At 41.9% G+C, this 26,504-nt stretch overlaps 2 long non-coding RNA genes across 3 annotated transcripts in view; one reads left to right on the top strand and one right to left on the bottom strand.

Annotated features, from left to right (window-relative positions):
- Positions 1-13,276: 13,276 nt before the first annotated feature.
- LOC132012967 (uncharacterized) lies at positions 13,277-25,776 on the bottom strand. The gene is made up of 3 exons (XR_009402825.1): positions 25,167-25,776; positions 16,718-16,846; positions 13,277-13,856 (listed from the first exon to the last, which is right to left on the bottom strand). It is a non-coding gene; the product is annotated as an uncharacterized LOC132012967 (long non-coding RNA).
- Positions 25,777-25,865: 89 nt separating this feature from the next.
- Positions 25,866-26,504, top strand: part of LOC132013767 (uncharacterized) — a 14,155-nt gene continuing 13,516 nt past the window's right edge. For both annotated transcript variants that reach the window (XR_009403099.1, XR_009403098.1), the window contains exon 1: positions 25,866-26,270. This is a non-coding gene — a long non-coding RNA (uncharacterized LOC132013767). The remainder of the gene's footprint in view (positions 26,271-26,504) is intronic.

Raw genomic sequence — 26,504 nt, 5'->3', positions numbered from 1 at the left:
TTGGAGGGCATCCTTGCTCCAGGTTCATAGTTTATAAACCTAAGGGCTGAACTTCACACATTTTTTTTTTTAAACATATAATGTATTATTTGCCCCAGAGGTACAGGTCTGTGAATCATCAAGCTTACACATTTCCCAGCACTCACCATAGCACATACCCTCCCCAGTGTCCATAACCCAACCACCCTCTCCCTTCCCCACACTCCCAGCAACCCTTAGTTTGTTTCCTGAGATTAAGAGTCTCTTGCAGTCTCTCTCCCTCCTGATCTCATCGTTTCATTTTTTCCCTCCCTACCCTCTAAGATCCCTGGCCCTGCCTCTCAAATTCCTCATATCAGAAAGATTATAGGATAATTGTCTTTCTCTGATTGACTTATCTCACCTTGCATGATACCTTTTATGAACTTCACACTCTTTTTTTTAAATTTATTTTTTATTTTTTTAAAGATTTTATTTATTTATTTATTTGACAGACAGAGATCACAAGTAGGCAGAGAGGCAGGCAGAGAGAGAGAGAGGAGGAAGCAGGCTCTCCGCGGAGCAGACAGCCCGATGCGGGGCTCGATCACAGGACCCTGGGATCATGACCTGAGCGGAAGGCAAAGGCTTTAACCCAATGAGCCACCCAGGCGCCCCTGAACTTCACACTCTTGAAGGCCTTTTGCAGCTCCGTAGTCTGCAGATGCTAAGTTAAAGTTGTAATAAAAATAAAATTAAATTAAAAAGGACCCAGGCGCCTGGGTGGCTCAGTCAGTTAAGTCTGCCTTCCACTCATGTCATGATCCCAGGGTCCCAGGATGGAGCCCCGAGTTGGGCTCCCTGCTCAGCGGGGAACCTGCTTCTCGCTGACCCTCCCCACTCTGTGCTCTCTCAAATAAATAAAATCTTTAGGGAAAAAAAAAAGGAAGGAAATTTGCTCCTTCATCTTTTAGGGGAGCTTTTATTTTTTTGGTTAATGAGGTCATAGATAAGCACAGTCAGTCCATATGCTATACCTGCAGCACTTTTTATTTTAAAGGATGAACTTTGAGACTTGTCAAATTTCAGTGAAAAGAGAGAGGGCATGCTGCCAGGAGGGCTGGACCAGAGCCCTGGAGCCAGCAGGCACTGGCTGTTTACATCGGGTAAGACTCATGACAAACAGGGGTGGGGTTGGCAATGAACAGGCAAGATGCTGAGCAAGCGGGGCGGGGAGCGGATCTGTCGCACCACCCTCTCTGAGGGGTTGGGTTACAGGCCAGTTCTGGGGATTCAGGGCAGCAACTAGAGATACCGAGGAGGAGCAGGTAGGTCTAGAACTGAGGGCAGGAGGTTCATTTGGGAAAAACTCACTGAAGCCTTGGGGCAGAGCCATATGGCATTTTTAGAGGGCCTGGCCCTTCACCTATGATGGCGAGGTCAGAGGTGGCATACAACGGTGCTCAGTAAAGGGCAGATTCCCTCCCGCTGTCCACCTACCACCAGGTGCCTGTTTACTCAGGCAATGCCACAGTGGTTTGCCTGTGGGCACCCCGGGCTTAGTGACCTCCAGAGTCAATGTTAGGCAATTGTTGGGCCAGTTGTGTTTGCTAAAGCTCTTTAAAACAATTTGTACAATCGCAGGCTTGTCACACACTGTATTCATGGCTCTGAAAGGGCTTCTTGTGCAGGCAAACCCCCCAGAAGGCCCGGGGCAGGGGGTGCGGTCACTCCCTGCCTTTCCCAGTCTGGCTGCCAGCTCTGTGGCTGCAGCTGTCACTGGGGCGAGGCTAGGCCTGTTGAAGACCCTGAGCAGGCTGAACAATACTGTCCTTGAAGACCACTGGGGTCCATGTTGGCATTGGTAGTGGAGAACAAATGGGGAATTGTCTTGAGGCTTCCTTGTGCTCTGCTGAGGGTTAATAATGGACTCCTTGGGGAAGCAGAAAGGCAGGAGCCAGAAGGGCCCAGTTGCTGTAAACCCAGGTGTTCCTCTGTATTGAAACCCTCGTCCCAAGAAGGCCAGCTCAGCTGGCTGCATGCCTGCCTCAGGCTCTCTGGCTGGGCAGGAGAGGGAGGAGCCCAGCCTGGGCTCTACTCTCTGCACCTGGACACAACTGGGAACACACATATTGGTTATCTGGGCATGTTTGGGCCAAAGGCCATGCCCAGCACCATGCTTATCTTCATAGCAACTGACCCCAGGAGACAGATGCTTCCTGCAGCAGTACCCCCAAGGTTAGAGATGAGGGAGCAGGTGCAGACAGGCTGTGTCCAACACTACATGGCCAGTTAGTACACGGTCAGGATGTGAACCCAGGTCTGTCCAACTTAAATGGGAGCTCTTCGCCTTGATGGGAGTCAGCAGATGGACATGCTGTGTTCCCATGAGCAAACTGCTTCTTTCTGAGCTGCAAGTTTCTCATCTGTAAAGGGGAGGTAATATATCCCCTGCCTGGGAATTAGATAAACAGAGCCCAGCTCTGCACTTGGCACACAGTAGGAATTACATCTGATTCTTTATCCTTCCTTTGGACATGGGGTACTTTCATTGGAGTCCAAGATGGGCATGAGAAAGGTTGTGGTCACTTCCTGCTTGCCTTTCGGCCCCAGAGCATGTACCAGGAGTGCTTGGATGCCTGTCAGGTCAGCCATGGAGGATCTGTGAGACGGCACAGTGACCTTGGCCCCTGAGTGCCCCCTGGCCACTCTTCCGTGACAAATGGACATCTTAAGCCAGTACTTCCTGCTGGGTTGGCACAATGCCCCCAACACTCGGAAGCTACAAAGCAGTGTTCCTACCTTTCCAAGATGCCCATCCTTTCCCTAAACTCGCTCTTCCTCTGGCCAGAATCCTGAACCTTGATCTCTTTTTCTTCTCCTCCTTCCACTGTGACCCCATTCCCCAGAACCCTGACAGATTGCGTAGTAGGCTAAAAAATGGTCCCCAAAAGATATCCACATCCTAATCCTGAAACCTGCAAATGTTATCTTGTATGGCAAAAAAAAAAAAAAAAAAAAAGGACTTTACAGATGTGATTAAGGATCTGGAGATGGGGAGATTATCTGAGTAGGTTTTAAATAAGATTACAAGAGTCCTTGTAAGAAAGATGCAGAGGGAGATTTCACACACAGAAGGAAGAGAAGGCAGCATGAAGAGGGAGGCAGAAATTGAAGGGATGTGGCCATAAGCCAACAATGCTGGGAGCATCTTGCAGCTGGAAGAATCAAGGAACAGATTCTGTCTAGAACCTCTGAAGAGAGTGTGGCCTTGCTGACTCTCTGAGTGAGACCCAGTGATACTGATTTTCAAATCCAGCCTCCAGATTTGTGAGAGACTAAATATCTGGTTTTATTTTTTTAGTTTCTTAAAATTCTGTTAAAATATACATAACATGAAATTTATTATTTTAACCACTTTGAAGTGTACAGTCTGTGGCATTAAGGACATTCACATCATTGTGCTATCATCACATTTATTCATCTCTAGACTAATCATTCTAAACTGAAAGCCCACACCAATTAAACAGGAACTCCCCTTTCTCCTGTCCCACAGCCCCTGGCAAAAAACCTTCTGCTTTCTGCCTCTGTGAATTTGACTACTTTGTATACCTCATATAAGTGAAGTCATACAATATTCTTTTGTGTCTGGTTTATTTTACTTAGTAAAATGCCTTCAAGTTTCACCCATGTCACAGCATGTATCGGAATTTTCTCCCTTTCTAAGGCTGAATAATATTCAGTTGTATGTAGTATATACATTTTATTTATCCATTCATCCATTCATCCATCAGTGGACAGTAGGGTTGTTTCTACCTTTTGATAATTGTAAATAATGCTACAAACTTCTGTAGCAATTTGTTACAGCAGCCATATGAAACTAATACATAGGTAATTTGACCTCTGGCATTCCCATTTTCCTCTCTATAGGTCAAAGAATAAAGTGGTGTTTCTTAAGGTATGGACAGCTGATCACCTGTATCAGAATCACCTGGAGGAAATATAGAGACGAGACAGTTTTTTAAAAAAACATACAGATTCCTAGGTTCCACCTCATATCTTCAGAATCAGACTCTGACAGCATAGGACCAGGGAATCTGTATTTTTAACCTGTGTATCAGAAGATTTTTATTTATTTATTTATTTTAGAGAGAGTGTGTGTGTGAATTGGGGGTGGGTGGGGAAGGGCAGAGGGAGAGGAAGAGAATGAGAATGCCAAGCAGACTCTGTGACCAGAGTGGAGCCAGATGCAGGGCTCAATCTCATGACCCTGAGATCTGGACCTGAGCCAAAATCAAGAGTGAAGGCTTAACCGACTGAGACACTCATGTACCCCTGAGGATTTTTGTATATACTGTGCTTGAAAACCAGCTTAATGGGTCACTTCTTCCAATACAATGTTTGATTATATATATCTTCTGGATATAATCCCTTAATCTGAAGGAATGAACTTTCTGGTGGGGGTGTTAGGCATAGAGGTGAGAAGCACCTCTCTGAAGTGTCAAATCACATGGCAGGTAGAAATGGACAGATGGAGAAAACACCTGTTATGTCAGAAGTTGAATGCATATTTTCTTTTTTTCATCTGGGAGGAAGAATTGTTTTCAGTGAGAAGAACTGCCTTTTTGTTGTTTCTCACAACTACAGGAGCCTAGCCTCCCTAGCGCTGAGAGATAAGATCACTGGGCCTGAGCTGGATGGGGAAGGACGAAACTAAAAGAGGCTAAAAAGCTCTTGTATAAATTCAACAAGAAGGGGGCGCCTGGGTGGCTCAGTGGGTTAGAGCCTCTGCCTCCAGCTTGGGTCATGATCTCAGGGTCCTGGGATCGAGAGCCCAAGTCAGGCTCTCTGCTTGGTGAGGAGCCTGCTTCCTCCTCTCTCTCTGCCTGCCTCTCTGCCTACTGGTGATCTCTATCTGTCAAATAAATAAATAAATAAAAATCTTTAAAAAAATAAATATATTCAACAAGAAATGTTGAAGTTTTGTTAACACCCAGGAGGGGGAAGAGATGAGACGACAGAAGAACAGACTTGCAGGAGTTGGCCCAGTGGTCTAGAGAGAGCTCTCAGGAAAGCATGGGGCACAGTGTCATGGCGCAAGGCTACAGCACATGAGAGGCAGAACCAGAAAGGAAAGCCCTGCTGGTAAGCAGAAGCCACCAAAATTAAGAAAAGTGATGTCTGTCTGAGAGTGAATTTGTTATGGGACCTGGACTGGATCCTGGCCAAAAAACCAAGCGGTACTTGGAGACCTTGGAAGATAGGAGGTTTGTTTAACACTGGCAGGCTCAGAGGACAGTAATTTCCCAAGGCCTAAGGCCTGAGCACAAACAAAGGGGGTAGTTTATACACTTTTACTTCCATATCAGTGGCACTTTTGGGGGCCACGGCAGGTGGGGAAGGAGGGAGAACCCAGAATGGCCCTGGGGCTGGGACTGGGATTTCCCTTCTGGATTGGTGGCTGCCTTAGAACACAGATTTCCCTTATCAAATTTACTTCCTACTTTGTACTGTAATTACCCTCTGTGGCCACAAAACCTTCAGTAAATGCTTGCATGAAGCTGTGTACAAAGAGCTTTTCAGGAAAGGAGGACAAGAGGTTTTGAGCTATGCCAGGACATCTTAAGAAAGGAGAGAGGTGCGAACGGCAGGAGTTGGGGTGATAGTGAGGAAGCGGCTGGTAGCAAGGAGTGGCCAGAAGAATGTGAGCCCCTACTCCTGGAAATTCACACACAGTTTAGGGAATGCCAGATTTTCTGCAGTAGGTGAGATAGAGGGTTTCCTAATCCATTTAATTTGGTATTAGTGAGTCTCTCTGACAGAAGCTGTGTTTGTGTGTGTGTGTAAAACAGAAGATCCATCAAATTACTGGAAGGCTGATAGAAGGTATTCTGGAGATAGAGAGTAATAAAAATACAAACTTCTCTTTTGGATATTTTTTTCCTTCATTCTCCTAAGGCCAATGCTCAAATATGTGGAATTTAAATAATTGTTTTTAAGTCGAATCAATTTTGGAACAGAGAGTTAGAGGTTTATAGACTCCCTTGGTCGTCAGTGATTGCTGATTAATGATGCTGGCGTCGGTAATTATACTGCTGTCAGGAGGCTGAGTGTCCTCGATAAATCCAGGCTCATCTGCCTTCCCAAGACACTGGCAGAGGAGTGTCTTGATTTATCCCCCAATTGGCACATATTCTCTTTACCGTACCTTAGAGAATGCTCAACTACTTAATAGTAGGAGAGGTCAATTTTCATCTTGCTTGTATTGAGCAACCTAGAATTTAAGTGTCCTTGCCCACAACCATGAAAACATAAATTGGACATTTCTTCTTATTGCCTTTTCGGTTCATTTTTCTCTCCCTAACTAACTTCTTTCATTCAAAAACTGGGTGTGGTAAATTGCAAAAATGGTGATAACTTGCCACTCCTCTCTGAATCCATGCCTTCCAAAATGTGACACTACTCCTCCCATTGAAAGCTCTAATGATGGCGCCTGTTTTGCTTCCCTTTGAATCTGAGCTGACTTTGTGACTTGCTTTGGCTGACAGAATGTGGTAGAAGGGACGTTGTGCCAGTCTCAAGGCTGGACCTCATGACTTTCTCTTTTCCACTCTGAGAACCCTTCCAGCAGCCATGTGAACAGACTCGGGCTCAGCTGCTGCTTGAGGAAAGACATATGTCCATCACCCTGTCCCACCATCCCCTATCCTCAGGTCAGAGCCTATACGACCTGCAGCTAGGCTCAGCCCATGCTAGAAAAAACACCCAACTGAGCCTAGTTTAAACTGCTTAATTGCTGAATCATGAACTAAATAATGATTGTTTTAAGTTTGGTTTGCTATGCAGAATTATTATGGCAATAAATAGCCAATACACTGGGTACCTACTGTACACTAGGAGTCTGGAGTCTGGAGCCACACGGAATGAGAGACAGAGATATGAGTAAGACAGAGTTCTTACCTTTGGGGAGCTCACAGCCCAGTAGGGCAGATAGGCTGACGTATATTTGTGATACGAAATGAGAAGGGGACAAATATTTATTGAGTACCATCTATATGCTAGGTCTAACGGTAAGCATTTTATATTACATTATCATCTCACTAGTCTTTGCCACAAACCTCTGAAGCTGAAACTATTATTAACCCATTTTAAAGATAAGAATACTGAGATTTACAGACGTTAAGTCAGGTCCTAACTCCAAAGCCCATGGTTGTCTTGACAGCTCCTGATGCCCCTCTACAACAGGGATAAATCTTTTTTTTTTTTTTCATTAAAGATTTTATTTATTTGACAGGCAGAGAGAGAGAGGAGGAAGCAGGCTCCCCACTGAGCAGAGAGCCTGATGCGGGGCTCAATCCCAGGACCCTGGGATCATGACCTGAGCCGAAGGCAGAGGTCTTAACCTACTGAGCCACCCAGGCGCCCCCAACATGGATAAATCTTAAAGAATCGGACAAAGTGGCAGCTGGTGATTGGGGGAAAGAGGCAAAATCTTGCTGGGACCGGGCTATTGGAGAAGACTGGGAGCCCGAGGTCACAGGCCACTGAATCGGCCTCGTATGAGGTGTTGGAATGATGACCTGGAGAACTGTGATAGCATGCATTTGGGCTGGGGGCCTGCTGAGGAGCCTGGAAATGTCTTCAGCTCATTTCCATAAGCTAAGAAGGCAGGACATAATGTGGGGAAGGCAGTGGTGCATGGGGACAGGAGAGATTTTGTTTGCTCTCTTCATCAGAAAGCATTTCTGCATTCCTCTACTACAGAATACAGTATTCAACGCCAGATAATACCTGACCGGGAATTACTGCATTGAATGGATTTTTTAAAAACACGTTATTATTGATAGGAAAGTCATTTTTTTCCTCTGTTGCCTTTTCCGGAATGCTATTTTCAGATTCTTGTTTTTAAATGCATTGCCCAGCTTCCTTTTAGACTCCTTTGGCTGAAGGGATTGCACACTGTCACTGTGTGTGATATGCCAGTCCTGGGAGGCTCCTTATCTACTCTCTGCTCTAACTAGCATTTCCTTCTTTCTGTAAAGGAGCCATACAGAGGGGCAAGAACAAACACAGAGTGGGTCCTGACATTTGCCTGGGCGGACTCTTTGCAGGTAGCGCCCAGGTCTGCTATATTTATTGTTCCCTTACTATAAGTGGAGGTCTGCCGCAGTAAATATATAGCTAATGTGTATTGAAAACTGTGTACCAGGCACTGCTGCGTTAATTTGTAGTAACAGATACACAATTATTTTCCTAGTTTTACAGTAGAGGAAAAAAAAACAGAGGAAAACAGCTGTGTTCAAGGCCCTGGAGCTGGGAAGGAAATGGATGTGAACCAGGCCGTGTGGTTCTGAAGTCCATGGTCTTAAACTCTGCTCTAATTGGGTGAAATGAAATCCCAGCGGCAATGGTCTGGGAGAAGTGGTTCAGGGGAGGTGGGTAGGGATCTTTCATTTTTTACTTTATACACTTCTGTAATTGGTTGAGGTGAATATGTAATAAACATGCAAATCTGAGAAAAAAGAATTTAAAAAATTCCAAAATATTTTTGAAAAATCATGCAATGGAAATGACCTTGGAGATGATCTAGCCCAAAGAGTTCTGGAATTGTCTATATATATACATATATATATACACACACACACATATATATATATACACACACATATATAAAATTTATTTATTTATTTGAGAGAGAGAGAGAGAGCGCATAAGCTCTCTGTTGGGGGGACAGAGCAAGAGGGAGAAAGGGTCTTAAGGGTCTTAAGCAGACTCCCCACTGAGGACGCTGAGATCATGACCTGAGTCGAAACCAAGAGTCTGACGATTAACTGACTGTGCCACCCAGGTGCCCCTCAAAGAGGAAAATGTCTTGAAGTTGAAGCAACTGCCCCAGGGCACACAGTTAGGTGCTGAGGACAGACTCTGGAGGAGAACTTGGCGGTCTTACCGTGTTTGTTTCTTCCTTTTAACTCCACCTACAGGACAGTATTTAGGCCAGGGTCCCCTGCGGGTGGCGCTGTGGTCTGAGGTGAACTTGCCCTTTCACTTCACCTTCCTTACTTAGCATAATACCCTCAGGGTCTATTCATGTTGTCACAAATGGCAAGATTTCCTTCTTTGTGGTGGTGAAATGATATCCCATTGCACACATATGCCACATCTTTATCTATTGATGTTGTTGAGCCCTTAGGTTTCTTCCATGTCTTGGCTATTATGAATAATGCAGCAGTGAACACGGGGGTACAGACATCTCTTTGATATTCCGTTTTCATTTCCTTTGGATATATACGCAGAAGGACTGCTGGATCACAGTGTAGTTCTATTTTTAGTTTTTTGAGGACCCTCCATATTGTTTTCCATGGTACCTGAAGCAATTTACATTCCCACAACAGTGTACAAATTCCCTTTTCTCCATATCATTGCCAACACTTGTTATCTCTTATCTTCTCAATTATAGCCATTCTAACAAATGTAAGTCAGAGAAAGACAAATGCTGCACATTATCACTTATATGTGGCATCTGAAAAAGCCAAACTTGTAAACACAGAGAAGAAAATAGTGGTTATCCAGGTCTAGGAGGTAGCAAATAGATGAGAAGTTGTTTAAGGATACAGACTGGCAACTAGATCTACATCCTGGAGATCTAGTGCAGAGTATAGTGAATATAAATAGTCACATGTTAGAATCATGGAACTCACTAAGGCACTAGGTATTAACTATTCCCACTACAAAAAAGAAGTAATTATGTGACATGAGAGAGGTGCTAATTATTGTTACAATGACAATCATGACAAATGTAGCAAATCAACACATTGTACACCCTAAATTTATACAATGTTTTGTATCAGATATATTTCAATAATAAAATGAAGTATATCCCTCCCTCATTCTCACCATCTCCTCCCTGCCTGCTTCAAGTACTTGGGGTCTTCATGCTGGCTCCAGGCTGACCACAGTGGCTGTTCTGGGCCCCATTTGGGCCTACTGTTCAGACATGTTCCATATTTTTCTGACGTCCCTCCCAATCAAATCTGCCTCTTGTCCACATCTGCTTCCTTGAGCCTATCTGATCAAGCTGGAAAAATGAATTCAAGTTAAAGAGTTAACGCCTGACACTATTCCCCCCCGCCCCGCCCTCACATTTTATAGCTGGATTTTAACAGCAGTCCTCAATGACTTGAAGCAAAGGACTTTTAGAGCCATTGCAGCTGCCAGGCCTGGTGAGTGAAGAATCTATTTAAGAATGTAATGCCTCAGTTAATGTCCTTAGCAGCAAGAAGAATTGCAAAGTAGAAAAAAGAACTAATTGCAGGCAACGGTTAAGTCCAAGGCAAGGCCAGCAGAGACAAGTGATGTCAACCCCAAAGTCCCTTGTCCTTTCTCTTCTCTTTCCCCACTAAAGAACTGCTCTCCTCTCTGACCATTTGCAGAGAAAAGGGGGGCTATGATGTCACCATAGAGAAAACAAATATCAAGGCCTTCAGACAGGAGCTCTTTTCTGGGACAAATGTTTAGTTTTTATAACACCATCTAGTGTCTCACTTTTTTCGATGATTTTGCCCTTGTGCTGAACTTTCTTCAAAATAAGAGAGTGGTCATTTCCTCCTCCTGATTCCCTGAAGGCAATGTGGCAGACAAATCACTATTGTGTTGTTCTGGGATCACAGGGCATGCTGCTTGGATGTTATGTTTCCTGGGAACATTTCTTCTCTGTAAATGCCTTCTGAAGCCCAGGCCACTTCCTGTCTTGAGTCGCATAGTAGGCTGTGGTGGCCAAAGAGGAAGTGAGGGTCAGGGAGCAATTTTGATCCTCATCCTGTATTTAGGATTCTAGCTTCCCTTCACCTCCCCAGAGGTTTTGTTCTCGAAAACAGCACTTGTTTTCCACAGAACAAAGGTTTCTGGAAAGCAGGAAGGCCATCCTGGCAGAGCCCTGCGTAGAGTCAAGAGTAGGGAGCAAGGTTCTAGATGCTTCATTGGTGTGCTTCTGCTAGGGGGGCCTAGCAGAGGGAGGCCCAGCTAGGATTCAGGGCATGGGATGCCAAAGTGCCATCCCAGGAGGTCAGACTGCACCCATGTCTAGCAGGACAGGGCTCCAGTCAGAAATTGCAGGGACTCTGTGATTAGGAAGGACCTTTAGGAACACACTTATATTTCTTTGGGTCTCTGTCACCTAAGAAATAAGGATAGTAACACTTTCCCCTCTTACCTTGCAGAGGTAGTATACAGATAAAAATAATTAACTTGGTAAATAAAAGAGAGTAAAAGCAAAGGTTATTAGTGTTGGGAAAATACAAAAGATTACCATGCTCCCTCTACCACTCTACCGTACGTGTTCTGTCGAGACAGAATGTCCACCTTCCTGGAGACCAGGGAGGACAGCTCGTAAAGTAAGATGCCAGTCCCTTCCTTGTAGAACCTGGGTCCTGAGATGACCCCCTGGATTATGTGTGGGGCTCAGTATTTCCAAAGTGGATGCTATTAGAAGATATTACTAGATATTCTGGGAAAACATGTTTTATGCTCAAATTAATTTGGGAAACACTGGATTAAAAATTAAGCATATTCATTACTGCAGATTTTCTCAGAGCCTTTAGTATGCTAATTGCATTGAGAGTCCCAAAGAGAAGGACATAAAATAAAGACTTTCCCAGATGTTTTTGATCATAAAAGAATATTATTCTCGTGGCACAAGTATTAATGAGTCTCAGAACAGAATGGTAAATGCTGATGCTCATTCTTACGCCTTCGGCTATACAAAATTTCTATAGTCTTTATTGATTTTGACAAAGTAAGATAATGCTGTTCTTAATATCAACTTCATTTTAAAAACATGGCTAAAATTCATTCTCTCAAACTTCTACTTCTGAGGAGATGGACATACTTTTCCCTATTCCTTCTGCAAACTACAACTGAAAACATAGATATTGCATACAAACCAAACATAAGAAGACTTTGAAAAGTAAAGAAAAGAAGGCAGTTGGGTGCCTGGGTGGCTCAGTGGGTTAAGCCTCTGCCTTTGGCTCAGGTCATGAACCCAGGGCCCTGGAATCGAGTCCTGCATCGGGCTCTCTGCTCAGCGGGGAGCCTGCTTCTCCTCATCTCTCTCTGTCTGTCCCTCTGCCTACTTATGATCTCTCTCTCTGTCAAATAAATAAATAAAATCTTAAAAAGAAAAGAAAACAAAAGAAGGCAGATAGGCTAGAAAACATAGGACTTGAGGAAAGACACAATTATGAGTTCTCTGAGTTTTCTTTTTGCCTCAAATATCCAAGATTTGGAGCTGTAGAAATTCAAAACAGCAATAAGCACAGGCAAAAGAAGTTCCTGCACAAGTCTGTTTTCTCTAGCCAAAGGACCTGAAAAGTGGCCTTCTAAGCCAGAAAACTTTTATTTTTTATTTTTAATATATTTATTAATTTGTTTGAGAGAGAGAGCAGGGGGAAGGGCAGAGGAGAGAGAGAGAGAATCCTTAAGCAGACTCCCACTGATCCCAGGACCCTGAGATCATGACCTGAGACGAAACCAAGCTTTGGACTCTCAATCAAATGAGCCACCCAGGCACCCCTAAGACAGAAGACTTTTAGATAGTAACAACTCTACTCCAATAACAGAGAAACATATTGTGTCCCCTCCTCCACATTTAGTAGTAAAGGTCAAGTGGCGAGCCTAGATTTCCAGCCTCATGAAGCTATAATGAGGAGCTCCAACCGCCCCCCCCCCCCCACCAAAGTGATACTGGAGAAAGCCAAGGAAGGAGGCAGAACTTTTACCCCTGCTGGCTGGTAATGTTGCACCCTCCTCTCCCACAGTGTTAATGGAGACCACATAGGGAGCCTGGAGTTCTACCCTGACCTAAGATTAATAATGTATCTCCTGCTCCCTCCCCCATCCCTGGCTGGGTAGCATCACAGGAGACCTAATGGAGAGTCAGGATTTTTACTACTGTCCAGTGGCAAAAAGACTATCCCCAACAATGATGTCAATGGAGACCATGTTAGGAGCTAGAACTCCCACCTGGCAATAATAAGGAGCCCCATCACTTCCAGATATCAAGGGAGGCTGGATGGGAAACCTGGAATAGCACCTCCACATGGCAATAATGATGCAGCTTGAGTACCCCCTTCCCCTGCTAGTGAAGTGTCAAAGGATACTAGCTAAAACAGAAAACAATATAAAAATGTCCAAGTTTCAATTAGAAATCACTCATCATACCAAAAAACCAAAAAGCTCTCACACTGAATGCAAAAAGACAACTGACAAATGCAACACTGAAATAACAGAGATGTTGGAATTATCTCATGATTATTTTATTTTGTTTTTTAGTAATCTCTATACCAAATGTGGGGCTCAAAGTCATGACCTGATATCAAGAGTCACTAAGCCAGCTAGGTGTCCCTGATGATTTTAATGCAATCATGATCAAAATGCTTTACGAAGACATTATGAACATGCTGGAAACAAATGAAAGAAGAGAAAATCCCAGTAATGAAACAGTATCGGCAATGCAATATAAGAATAATATAATTAATTAATAATATAATACAATGTAAATAAAAAATCAAAAGGAAATTTGGAACTGAAAAACACAATAACTAAAATAAAAAACCTCCATATATAGGCTCAACAGCAGAACAAAAGCAACAGAACAAAGAACAAGAAATATAAAATGACGGATTTAAGAAGCTAAGGGAAATACAAATGAGATAAACTCAAATCCACATCAAGACACATAATAATCAAATTTCTAAAAACCAAAGACAAACAAAATAATCTTGAAAGCAACCAGAGAAAAACAATACCACATCTATAGGAAAAAACTTATTTGAATGACAGCGCATCTCTCATCAGAAACAATGGAGGCCAGAAGGAATCAGCATGACTGTTTTAAAGTTCTGAAAGAAAATAATTAGCATTAAGGTTAGTGTTCTATAGCCAGTAAAAATATTCTTCAGAAATGAAAGGAAAATCAAGATACTCTGAAGTGAAGGAAAACCAAAAGAAATTGTTGCAAGCAGACCTATCCTGAAAGAATGGCTAAAGGAAATTCTCTAAACAGAAAGGAAATGAAAAAAAAAGGAATTTCAGAATTCTTCTTTTCTTCAGAAAAGAAGAAAGAATATGGTAAGCAAAAATACTGATAATTACAATAGTCCTTACATAGCCTTTTGAGTTTTCTAAATTACAATATGCAAAAATTACAATATGTCTAACATGGTTCTTAATGTATGTAGAGGAAATATTTAAGGTAGTTATATTGTAAACAGAGGAAGATAAAGGATATAAAAGGAGGTAAAGTAAAGTTTCTATACTTCCCTCAAGCTGGTAAAATGACAATACCAGTATAGCGTTATAAATTATGTATGTACAATGTAATGCCTAGAGCAACCACCAAAAAGCTATACAAAAAAAATACACTAAAAAATTATAGGTAAATCCAAATGGAATTCTACATAATGTTTAAGCAAGCCACTGGAAATCAGAAAAACGAAAAAGATCAATTAAAAATAGAACGAACATTAAAAAAATGGCAAGCTTAACTCTTAACGTGTTAATAATTGCTTTAACTGTATAGAGTCTAAAAACATAAATTAAAAAGCAGAGAATGGCAAAGTGGATCAAAAAAACATGACCCAATTCTATGCTGTCTATAAGAAACTCACTTCAAATATGATGATGAAGGCGGGTCAAAAGTAAAAGGATAGAATCACTTCACATCCATTAGTATGGCTATTAAAACAAAAACCAAAAGAAAAGAACAAGTGTTGATGAGGGTATGTAGGAACTGGACCCTTTGTGCATTGCTGATGAAAAAGTGAACTGCTGCAGCCACTATGGAAAATGATATGGTGGTTCCTCAAAAAATTTAACATAGAATTACTCTTCATTTGGCCCAGCAATTCTACTTCCAGGCATGAACCTAAAGGAAATGAAAGTGGGGATTGCAATAGCTATTTGGACATCTATATTTATAGAAGCACCATTTACAATAGCCAAAAGGTGGAAGCAGCCCAAGTGTCCACTGAAGGATGAACAGATAAGTCAAATGTGGTATATACATATAATGGAATGTTATTCGGCCTTGAAAAGGAAGGAAATCCTGACACATGCTAACACATGGATGGACCTTGAAGACATTATACTAAGTGAAAGAAGCCAGTCACAAAAGGACATATACAGTGTGAGTCCACTTATATGAGGTACGTAGTCAGATTTAAAGAGGTAGAAAGTAGAATGGTGGTTTTTAGTGACTAGTGGGGATAGGAAAATAGGGAGCTATGGTTTCATCATATAGGAATTTCAGTTTGGGAACATAAAAGGGTTCTGGATGTGGTGATGGTTGCACAACCATGTGAAAGCACTTAATGCCACTGAATTGTACACTTAGAAATGGTTAGAATTATAAAAAATAAAAATGTCAAAGCACAGAAAAAAGCATGTAAACATTAATCAAAAGAAAGCAGGAATGATTATATTAATATTAGATAAAGTACATATCAGAACAAAAAAAAAAAATGACCAGAGACAGAGAGGGACATTATGTCATGATAAAAAGAGCAATTCACCAAGAAAACAATTTAGCAACACTCAATGTGCACCCACCAAACAGCTGCAAAATATGTGGAGCAAAAATGAACAGAAGAGACAGGAGAAATAGACAAATATGTGACTATCACAGGAGACCTTACAACCCCTCTCTTTCAACACCTGATATTAACAACTTTGCTGGGATATCTGAATCTGATTCTGACACTCGCTGTCTCTTCAAATTGTATTTTCTGGCTTTTAGTATGTCTTGTAGTTTTTTGTTGAAAGCCAGACACGATGTACTGGGAAAAAGAACTGAGGTAAATGGCTTTTAGTGCTGTAGGGGTGAAGTATGGAGGGAGGAGGATATTTTACAGTCTTGTGACTAGAACTCAGTCTGTCAGTGATTCTGTGCTCCTGGACTGTAACCTTCACACGTGCTCCTCAGTTACCCCCAATTTAGGTGGGACAGGAAGTCAAGGGGTGTTGAGTTAAGTATCTGTCTTCTCTCAGGCTCATTAGGCTCTGTTAGGACCTCGGTACATAAGGCTCTGATAAAACAGTTTCCCTTGAGGGCAGGCCTTGTTAAGAATAGATTATTCTCATGTGTTTTAAAATGACACTCTTTGGGGCACCTGGGTGGCTCAGTGGGTTAAAGCCGCTGCCTTCGGCTCAGGTCATGGTCCCAGGGTCCTGGGATCGAGCCCCGCATCGGACTTCCTGCTCGGCGGGGAGCCTGCTTCCTCCTCTCTCTCTATCTGCCTGCCTCTCTGCCTACTTGTGGTCTGTCAAACAAATAAATAAAAATTAAAAAAAAAATTTAAATAAAATAAAATAAAATAAAATGACACTCTTTCCCCTCTCCCCAGAAGCCTGAGGAGATATTCACTGTGAGAACCTGGGAGGGCTTAGAAAAATGTGTTCCTCCTCCACTAAAACTGGAGTCCCCTGGAGTTCTCGACTGTTAGAGTTGAGACTGATGAATTATTGAGCTTCCACCAATTCATTGACTACAGATGAGGTATTCCTACCCAGCAATGGTTCCCACAGAAGTTTTGCTCTGAGGGCAATTTCCATTTCCAGGATCACAACCAAAAATTTGTGTCACTTTGGCAAATGTTCCCTGGAGGCAAAACAGCCCCCTGGTTGAGAACCACTGCAGTAGACAGAGAAGCATGTGACCTTGGAGACAACTGCTCTGAAAAATCAGGAACACTTAGGTTTTTACCTTTTGGGTTGTACTACAGGCTGCTAAGAGACAGGTAATAAAACTGATTTGATGATGCTCTTGTTTCTTCTGATGATTTCTCTCTTTCTGCTGTGGAAAATTCTATAGCTCATCTTCTTCCAAGGCTGCCTGGTGAGAGAGAGAGAGAGAGAGAAGACAGGTGGTTGTTAAACCCAACATGGCCTTACCTGGCCTTGGGTGGAGCCCTCCTAGGAGGTCATATTAGAAATCAGTTCCCCATGGGGCCATATTTTCTGTGGGGGGAAGGGGAGTCACACACCTGAACCTAATTTGGCTTTTGGGGGAATAACTATGAGGGACAGGGGAGAGGAATGCTGAATGTAGGTACAGCTCAATTCCTTAGAGGCCCAATTTCCCTTCAGAAGAATATATCTGGTTCAAACCAGACTTACACATCCATTAATTTTTCCCCCTTTAATCTTGACATTGTTTGTTTTCATTGCTGAAGAGTCAGCTCAGTAATTGTTGAGGTATAGCTGCTTTTTAAATTTGTAGTGACAGGAATCCCTAATTTCTGTGTACCTAATGGGAACCACAGATCATCCCTGCCTTCATTGGAGTCCCTCATCAGGGCTTTAACATTTCAGTCGGGGCCAGGGAGACAAGAAATGCCCAAAGACAAACCACAAGGAGGGGAAGCAAGACATCTGGGCGATTCACAAGAATAACCCGAAAACAGCTATTTGTCTTGATTTCTTGATTTTTTTTTTCTCTGCCTTGGTTCTTTGGGTGGGAAAGCCATGCATAAAACTGAATCAGCAGTCAGCACATCACCTGGCTTCTGGCAGTATTTGGAGCATCTCTACCCTTTCTCAGGTTTCTGGTGTCCAGCAGACAATAAGACACCAACTGTCGCATATTTGGTAGGAGAACTCACCAAGGCCCTTTGTGGCCCTGCCCTTAGACATGGACAAAAGGGGTTTCTGCTCTAGGCTTGGTACATAACACACACAGCCCTAGGTCACTCAGGACCTGGTGGCTTTGCTGAGAGAGCCTAGACCCAACTGGGTCTCATCAACAACTGCTATCCTTATCAGTACTGCTCAGGACCCACAGAGAAGCTTCTCCATACCTCTTGCACTATAAACTTACAACCAAACACTGTTACAGAAGGCCAGGAAAGTGTATGTAGAACAGTGGCCTAGACCAGAGACAGATCTTGTTTTAGAATGCAGGAAGAATTTCAATAGTGAAAATGCTTAAGAAAAAGAAAAGTTATAAAACAGTGTGTCAAATCTTCATTCTCAGGTGGTATGAATGCAGTAGACTGCCCTATCACAAAGTATCATATCCCACTTGCGGCAGGCACCCAGTTAAATTTGTTTCTCAAGTTCTCCCCTGTCATCTTGGGGGTCTGCACTTTATTCCGGAAGGACAGTTGGAGTCTAGCACAGTGTGGTTCTGAAAAGTAGTAATGAAGCGAAATTGTTTCAGGGGGCAGAAGTTCAGTCTGCAAATCTGGTTGTACACATTCTATAGAAGGACAGGTGGCCTGAAATTTAGATCCAGCCCTGTGTAGTCCATTTGGGCTGCTATAACAAAATACCACAGACTGGCTGGCTTATAAACAAACTTATTTCTCAAGTTCTGAGGCTGGGAAGTCTAAGATTAAGGTATTGGCAGATTCAGTGACTGGTGGGGGCCCATTTCCTGGTTCTTAGATGGCCATCTTTTTGCTGTATGTTTATATGGCAGAAGGGGTAAGGGAATTCTTTGTTATCTCTTTCACAAGGGCAGGAATTCCATTTGTGAGGACTCAATACTCGTGACCTTACCACCTCCCAATTTCCCCTCCTGATATCCTCACATTGGGGATTAGGTTCCAATAATTTTGGAGGAAACACAAATACTCACTCCATGGCAAACCCTATGCTTAATTTTCTTCTGAATTATTGTGTAGTCTCTTGAACTATTCATTTATAGTTTTCCTCCTTTTTGCTTCTCTGGGCTGCATTCTGGGTAATTTGTTTAGAACTACTGTCTAGTTCAGTAATTCATACATCAGGTCCAGTAAGCTACTTAACCTTTCAATTGGTATTGTTCATTTAAATTATATTACTTTTCATTTCTAGGAAATCTATTTGGGTCTTTAAAAAATATAAGCCATCATTTTAAAGCATCTTGCTCTGTGGACATTTAAATGTTATTTCTTTAATGATATTAAATATGTATTTGGCATTATTATCTCTGATGATGTCAACATTTGATGCATTTTTACACCTGTTTTTCTTATTTGTAGTTTCTGCTGACTCTTATTCAGGGTGGCTTATTTACTTGTGCATTATGTAATTTAATAATATTATATAATCTATTTTTAGTTAATTATTATAAAGAGTGTAAATTCTGTATCTAGATTCATTTTTTTTTTTGAATGTGGATACCCTGACATTCTAGCACCATTTGTTGAAAGACTATTTTTGCTCCATTGTATTGCCCTTGCAATACAATTTGTCAAAGATTAGTTGACTCCATTTATGTGGGTCTATTTCTGGAAAAGCTCTCTGTTCTGTTCCATGAATCTGTTTGTTTCTTCTTGAGTATTACAACTGTCTTGATTACCGTAGCTTTACAGTAAGTCTTAAAGTTGGGTAGTATCAGTTTTCTGACTTTGTTCTTCTCTTTCAATAGTAAGTTGGCTGGGATGCCTGGGTGGTTCAGTCAGTTGAGCATCTGACTCTTGATTTCAGCTCAGGTCATCAACTCGGGGTCATGGGATTAAGTCCCTTGTCGGGCTCCACACCTGATGGGAAGTCTGCCTGGGATTCTCTTTCTCTCTCTCCCTCTGTCTCTACTCCCCTCCTGCCCACCCCCCCCCCCCCCCCCCCCCCCCCCCCCACCCATGCTCTCTGTCTAAAATAAATAAATACATCTTTAAAAAAATGTTAGTTCACTATTCTGGTTCTTCTGCCTCTCCATAAAAACTTTAGTTTATTGATATTCACAAAATGACTGGCTGGGATTCTGAATAGGATTGCATTGAATTTGTAGATCAAGTTGGGAAGAACTGGCATTTGACAATATTGAGTATTCCTAACCATGAAGATGGAATATCCCTCCATTTATTTAGTTCTTCTTCGCTGTCTTTCAACAGAGTTTTGCAGTTTTCCTCATAAAGATTTTTTTTACATATTTTGTTCAATTTACACTTAAGTATTTCATTTTTTGGGGGATCCCAATGTAAATGGCCATGTGTTTTTAATTTCAAATTCTACTTGTTTATTACTAGTATAAAGGAAAGCAAATGATTTTATTAACTTTGTATCCTGCAACATTGCTACAATCATTTATAAGTTCCAGATTTTTTGTCATTTATTCAGATTTTCTGCATATACAAAATGTCATTTTAAAACAAATAGTTTTATTTCTTCCTTTCCAGTCTGCCTACATTTTATTTCCATTTCTTGTGTATTTCATTAGCTAGGACTTCTAGTATGGTGTTAAAAAGCAGTTGTGAAAGGGATATCCTCGCCTTGTTCATGATGTCAGAGGGAAATCTTCAGGTTTCTCACTATCAAGTAAGCTATAGGTTTTTTTGGTAGATGTTCCTTATCAGTTTGAGGAAGTTCCCCTCTATTCCTAGTTTGCTGAGATAATTTTGTTTTTACAATCCTCAAATATCTCTCTGGCCAGATAAACAGTGTTTATTTCAAATCCCAAAGGGCTGACTACTCACTGATCATGAATATTTAAAAATTATACACACATACACATACACACACAGACACACTTTCTGTACTGTGGTAAAAAACTGTAACTTGAAGTTCACTATCTTGACAATTTTTAAGTGTATGATTCAATATATTATTAGCATATTATTAATATATATTAACATTGTATATGTAGCTAACATATTGTTATAGTGTTAAATATATTCACATTTTTGTGAAACAGATCTCCAGAATTTTCTCATCTTACACTGAAACTCTATACCTATTAAACAACAACTTCTCCTTTCTTCCTCCTTCTAACCTTTGGTAACCACCATTCTACTTTAAATTTCTATATATTAGACTACTTTAGCTACATCATATAAGTGGATTCATGCAATATTTCTTCCTTTCTTTCTTTCTTTTTTAATAACTGGCTTATTTCACTTAGCATAATGTCCTTCAGGCTCACCCATTTTGTAGCATACGACAGGATTTCTTTTTTTCAAAGGCTCAGTAATATTCCATCATATGTACAGACCACATTTGGTTTACCAATTCATCCATCAAAGGACATTTGGATTGTTTCCATCTCTTGGCTATTGTAAATAGTGCCATTATGAACATGAGTGTGCAAATATCTCTTCAAGGGCTCGCTTTCAATTTTCTTCGGTATATACCCAGAAATGTGGTTGCTGGGTCACATGACAGTTTTATTTTTGTTTTTTGAGCATGCTCCATACTGTTTTCCATGGTAGCTGCACCAATTTACAATCCCACAAATAGTGTACAAGGGTTCCAATTTTTCCACACCCTTGCCAACATTTGTCTTTTTAAATTGTTTTTTATTTTTTAAAAGATTTTATTTAAAAAAATATTTTGTTTTTAAGAAATCTCTGTACCCAACATAGGGCTTGAATTCACAACCCTGAGATCAAGAGTCACAGGCTCTCCTTTTTTTTTGGTAGTAACCTTGTAACCTTGGTAGTAACAAGGGTAGTAACCCTTGTTTTTTGGTAGTAACCATTCTGATGGGTGTAAGCTGAAATCTCATTGTGGTTTTTTTTTTTTTTTTAAGATTTTATTTATTTATTTGACGGAGATCACAAGTAGGAAGAGAGGCAGGCAGAGAGGAGAGAAGGAAGCAGGCTCCCTGCTGAGCAGAGAGCCCGATGTGGGGCTCAATCCCAGGACCCTGGGATCATGACCTGAGCTGAAGGCAGGGGCTTTAACCCACTGAGCCACTCAGGCGCCCTGATATGGGGTTCTTAACAATAGTAGGGAGCAGTGTATTCACAATAGTTGCACATAGTAACTGGGGAACTTTGCAGTATTGATCTATGTTACTTTAAATTTGTACATATAATGATTTATAGGTAATATGCATAAAGCATAAAAATAATTATTTTGGTAACTAGGTGCACAAGCATCTAGAATTGCAAAGTTTCATTTTTATTGAAATAGGTAGTAAGGTTTAATCAAATTTCAAAAGTGAAATTGATGTCAGCTTTATTTAAATTCTTAGATTAAAAATTTTCTATTTATTAATTAGAATTTATATTTTGCCTTCTATACTTTTGAATATATTAGGAGGAAGATATTTTGGAAACATGAAAAGTAATTTATATTTTTGATCTTTACATGCACTTTAGTTTGCATTTTAGTAAAAATATATACCTACACTTTGAATATACCGTCCTTTAAAGAAAATTACATTTTATTAAATAATTTTTAATATGACTAGAACGCATATTATATAAAAGTACTGATCATAATCACATCATTAATGATTTTGCCAAAATGAAGGCAAGAAGGTATTATATGAAAAAAATGTTTACAATAATGAATTATGTTTATTATCCTTCCAAATAATGCTGCCCTCAAGATATATGCAATAACTAAAATCAGTCATATCTGATATTTTATAAACTTTCAGTCATATATAAACCATACCTGTAGGCATGGTTTAAAGTTTTTGTTGTTATGAAGAATATCTCTTGTTGAGATAAATATATGAAACATTTCATATAACAATATTAGCAGATTTAGATCTTAAATGTCTATATATTTAAATGATATGTGGGCCTCTGTTTGTATCTCCCTGTGCACCATCAATGTTAAGGGTAGCCCTGCACTTTTGTGCCTCTAGTCATGTTAGAAGGAAAGCAAACCAATGACAAGCACTTACGCATAGGCCAGGCACTATGCGAAGTGCTTACATGCGCTATCTATCTCAGCAAATCCCACAGCAATGCATTCTATAGGTGATGAACCTAAATCTCAGTGGGCCATGTGCTTTGCTGGAGGCCACTCTGCTAGTTAGTGGGTGAAGGTGGACTCTGTCCTATCCACTCAACCCCAAAATCAGAACTTCTAACCCACACCTCATAAACACAAGTTCTTACACAGGAAGCTGGTAGTGGCTACTGCCATGGTATATAGCAAGATCCTCAGGGTTTCATTTTCTCTCATTTTAACCCAAGGCAGAAAAGTTGTTAGCTCTGTCTGACTGTTCACCTGGGGACTCTACAGAACCAGGACCCATCTGGGTCCTACTTATCTAGAACCATCTCTTGCTTGGTCCTAAGAGGCTGACCAAGGGAGCATCTCTGGCACAGGTGCAGCGTGTCACCTTTATGCTCATATCTACCAGAGCTGGTGTCTGTCTTTCCCTCTGTTCTCCTTTGTGTCTGAACTTCAAACCTCCCCAGGGCCAAGATAAAAGACTGTTTCATCCTCCTCCCATGTGTGAAGAAAAATAAAAAAATAGCTCTTCTTGGCTCATTCATATCATGGACCTACTCAAACCCTGCAGGAGAACAGGACATGGATTATAGATAAAGCTTAAATCCATTTTTGAAGGAATTAGGTGGCTTACAAATGAAGGCAATATCTGCGTTTGCACAATGGCTACCTTGGGGCCCTTATGGCTTTAATGAAATTCTATACATCAAAGCTCTTTAAAAACTTCTGAGTCAAGAACATGCAAACTGACCTCTACTCCTCTGGGCTCCAGTAATCACAGTGAGAAGCGATAGGAGTGGGGAGGAATGGGTATCAGCCAGGCCAGAGGACGGGGGGTCCCTGAGAAGTGGATCCTCGTGATCATATACATGATACTCCCAGGAGCAGGGAGACCCATCCAACCCTCCACCCTTCTCAGGTATATAGAGTTAGAAGGAACTGGGCTGATCATCTAAAGTAGCAGTTCTCCAAACGTGTTACTGTGACCCTGGGGCCCTACAGACCTTCTCAGGGGGTTCACAAGATCAAAATTATTATTTTCATAATATTAATATGTCATTTTCCTTTTTCACCCTTATTCTCTCATCAGCATACAGTGGCACATTTTGAAGACCAGATGACGTGTGATGTCAGAACAGACTGAAGCTGGAACTGGGTATGAGGATATACCTATATTCTATTAAGCCAGGCATTAAGGAGATTTTCAAAAATGTAAAGCAGGCGCCTGGGTGGCTCAGTGGGTTAAACCACTGCCTTCGGCTCAGGTCGTGATCTCAGGGTCCTGGGATCAAGTCCCGAATCGGGCTCTCTGCTCAGCAGGGAGCCTGCTTCCCTCTCTCTCTGCCTGCCTCTCTGCCTACTTGTGATCTCTGTCAAATAAATAAATAAAAATCTTAAAAAAAAAATGTAAAGCAATGCCATTCTTCTTACTGATTTATTTTGTTTTGGAAAATGATAGTTACTTTTCCTAAAATGTGTAGCTTATGTTAGCATGTAATGGGTTTTTAAAAAAATAAATTATTAAATATTTACAAGTTTTGAGCTTTTAATTTCTAATATCATAAATATCAATAGATATAGCCCACATATACAAGAATACTTCGGGTATTCTCAATATGTTTTAAGAACATAAAGGGATCCTGAGACCAGAAAGTTTGATAACTACTAAAGCTATGAGTATACAGAACATCCCTACATCATTCAGAATCAGTACCTAGGGTCATATCACATGCCTATTCCCTACAGCTACAGAATAAATAAATGGGTTTAGATTTTAATTAGGCTACCTTATATTTAAGGGGATCTTAGAGTCTAAGAAGATAAATTTTAATTATAAAAGTACAGAATATGTAAGTAAAAAAGAAACCTCACCTATGAGTGAGGGAAAAAACAAACAAAAAAAAACTTTTATCTACTTTCACATTGCACAGAGTTCTGCTGAATACTGTTTCTAAAATAGGTACTCCTACCCCAAAGAAAAGGTTTTTTGGTTTAATAAACTTGAGAAATACTGGACTTCTGAATCCAGTGTTTACCACAAAGTTCTCAGAGCCTTCAATATAAGCGTTAAAGATATTGTGACATCTCTGAGACACACCATGCTGCATTTTCCAGACTCATCTGACAATAAAGCTCTCCTTAGGGACAATTTTGTAGAACTCATCTTTCAAGGAACGTGGAAAACTTCTCCACTTGGCAAAAGGATGAAGAGGTCTTCTGTGTGCTGAGAGCTGCTTAGAACAGGGAAATCCACCTGCTTGCTTCAGGTAGGTAAGTTAGGGAAGCCTGCATCCTCACTCAGAGGTCTGCAGGAGTGTCTGGCTAGGGGTGGTACCGGCTGGGAAGTGTACACCCAGACCAAAGTGATTAATGAGTCAGGGGGATAGAGAGGTGACTTGAAAGCCCAAGTCAGACCTTGGGGAACAGCAGAAGTGGAGGCTTTCTAGAGGAGAACTGGGGAGGAGAGAGAACGCCCCAGAATGGGGACAGTGACAGACTGAGGGAAACCTATGGCAGGTCTGACCCACCCTACTCACCTAGCCACAGGCAGGAAGCTGGAATGGAGTTTCCACGTTGGTCCACAAAAGATGAGACGTCCGCACTAACCCCCAGAGTGCCATGGCTGCTCAGAGGAGCTCCTGCCCCTTCTTCCCTGCTCTCTCCAGTAGAGGAGCAGTTATTAATCCGACAGGCGACAGCCGAGAGACTGATACTCATTTAGGAAGGTGGCTCTGGCAGCAGATCTTTGCCATTGTCATCTGCGGTGACTTTCTTAACCTCCCTCTACTGGGCTTCCTCATCTATAAAATGGAGTCAACAGTGGCACCTGCCTCATAACCTCTGAGTAAAACAATCCATTGTGGCGTTATTTCTTGAGCCACATTTCACCTCGGGGTGGGGGGTGCGGGGAGCACTGGGCTCAAGGGGGCGGCCCAGCCTCTACAATGCTCAGACGTTCTTTCCCTGCCAGGACTCCTGCAATGCAGCCTTTCTCTAGTTTCCCTTCCAACCTCTGACGGGAGGGAAGTTCTGCTCAGACCTGCATGGTGGACTTGACTGTCAATGTAGGGAGGCGAAAAGAAAATAGCGAAATCTGACTTCCACAGTCAGGTCTTGAGCCATGCACAGCCGAAAGAGCACACCGGAAGCTGGTTCCTGGGTTCCGGTGCAGTCCGGGCTTGTGAGGCGGGACTTCCGCCCGGAAGACAGACTCTCTTATCTCTTCTCAGGGAGGTGGTTGTCTCACAGCTTGACAACCTGACAGGCATTTTGCGGTTCGGGTGTTCCGCACATAGTCCTCTTTTCTCAGGGGAGCAGGCACTGGAGTTACGTGTGTTAGAACGTCCGATGAGCGTTTTCGTTTGCGAAGTGGGACTGATCGCTTGAACCAGAGCAAAAGAGTCTGTTCTGTGGATAACTGGATGAACCGAACTCACCCCGAACTCCCCAAAGCAGGATTTCAGGCCTCCCCGAGGGCAGAGCGGGCCTGGTGATGCCACTGTGCAGATCCCACCGTCCGGATCCCACAGTGCAGGGGGCTCTGGCCGTCACCTGGGACCACGAAGCGCCCTAAGCTGACCTTTTCGTCCTCTCATCACATGGCCCCTCTCCTGCCCTTGAAGAGGAGTGAGGAGTAAAAAGTGAGTGGAGCGCGAAGGGAAACAAAGAGTTTGCTTCAGGGTTTTCCAGAATGTCCACAGTTCCCTTTTTAGACTTGCAGGGCTGTGAGTGACCATTGTTCAGGAAGGTCTTTTTCCACAGAGTTAGGCTCCCTTTGAGCCTCCTAAACTTTGCCCAGGCGGAACTGCTGGCCTGACCCCCACCTCCAGCCCAGGCCTCAGCTCCAGCTGAGCTGGAGGCAATGGGCTGGCCCA

This window comes from Mustela nigripes, chromosome 3, assembly GCF_022355385.1.
Source record: "Mustela nigripes isolate SB6536 chromosome 3, MUSNIG.SB6536, whole genome shotgun sequence".
Lineage (NCBI taxonomy): Eukaryota > Metazoa > Chordata > Mammalia > Carnivora > Mustelidae > Mustela > Mustela nigripes.
This window is presented reverse-complemented; position numbering and strand designations above follow the sequence as displayed.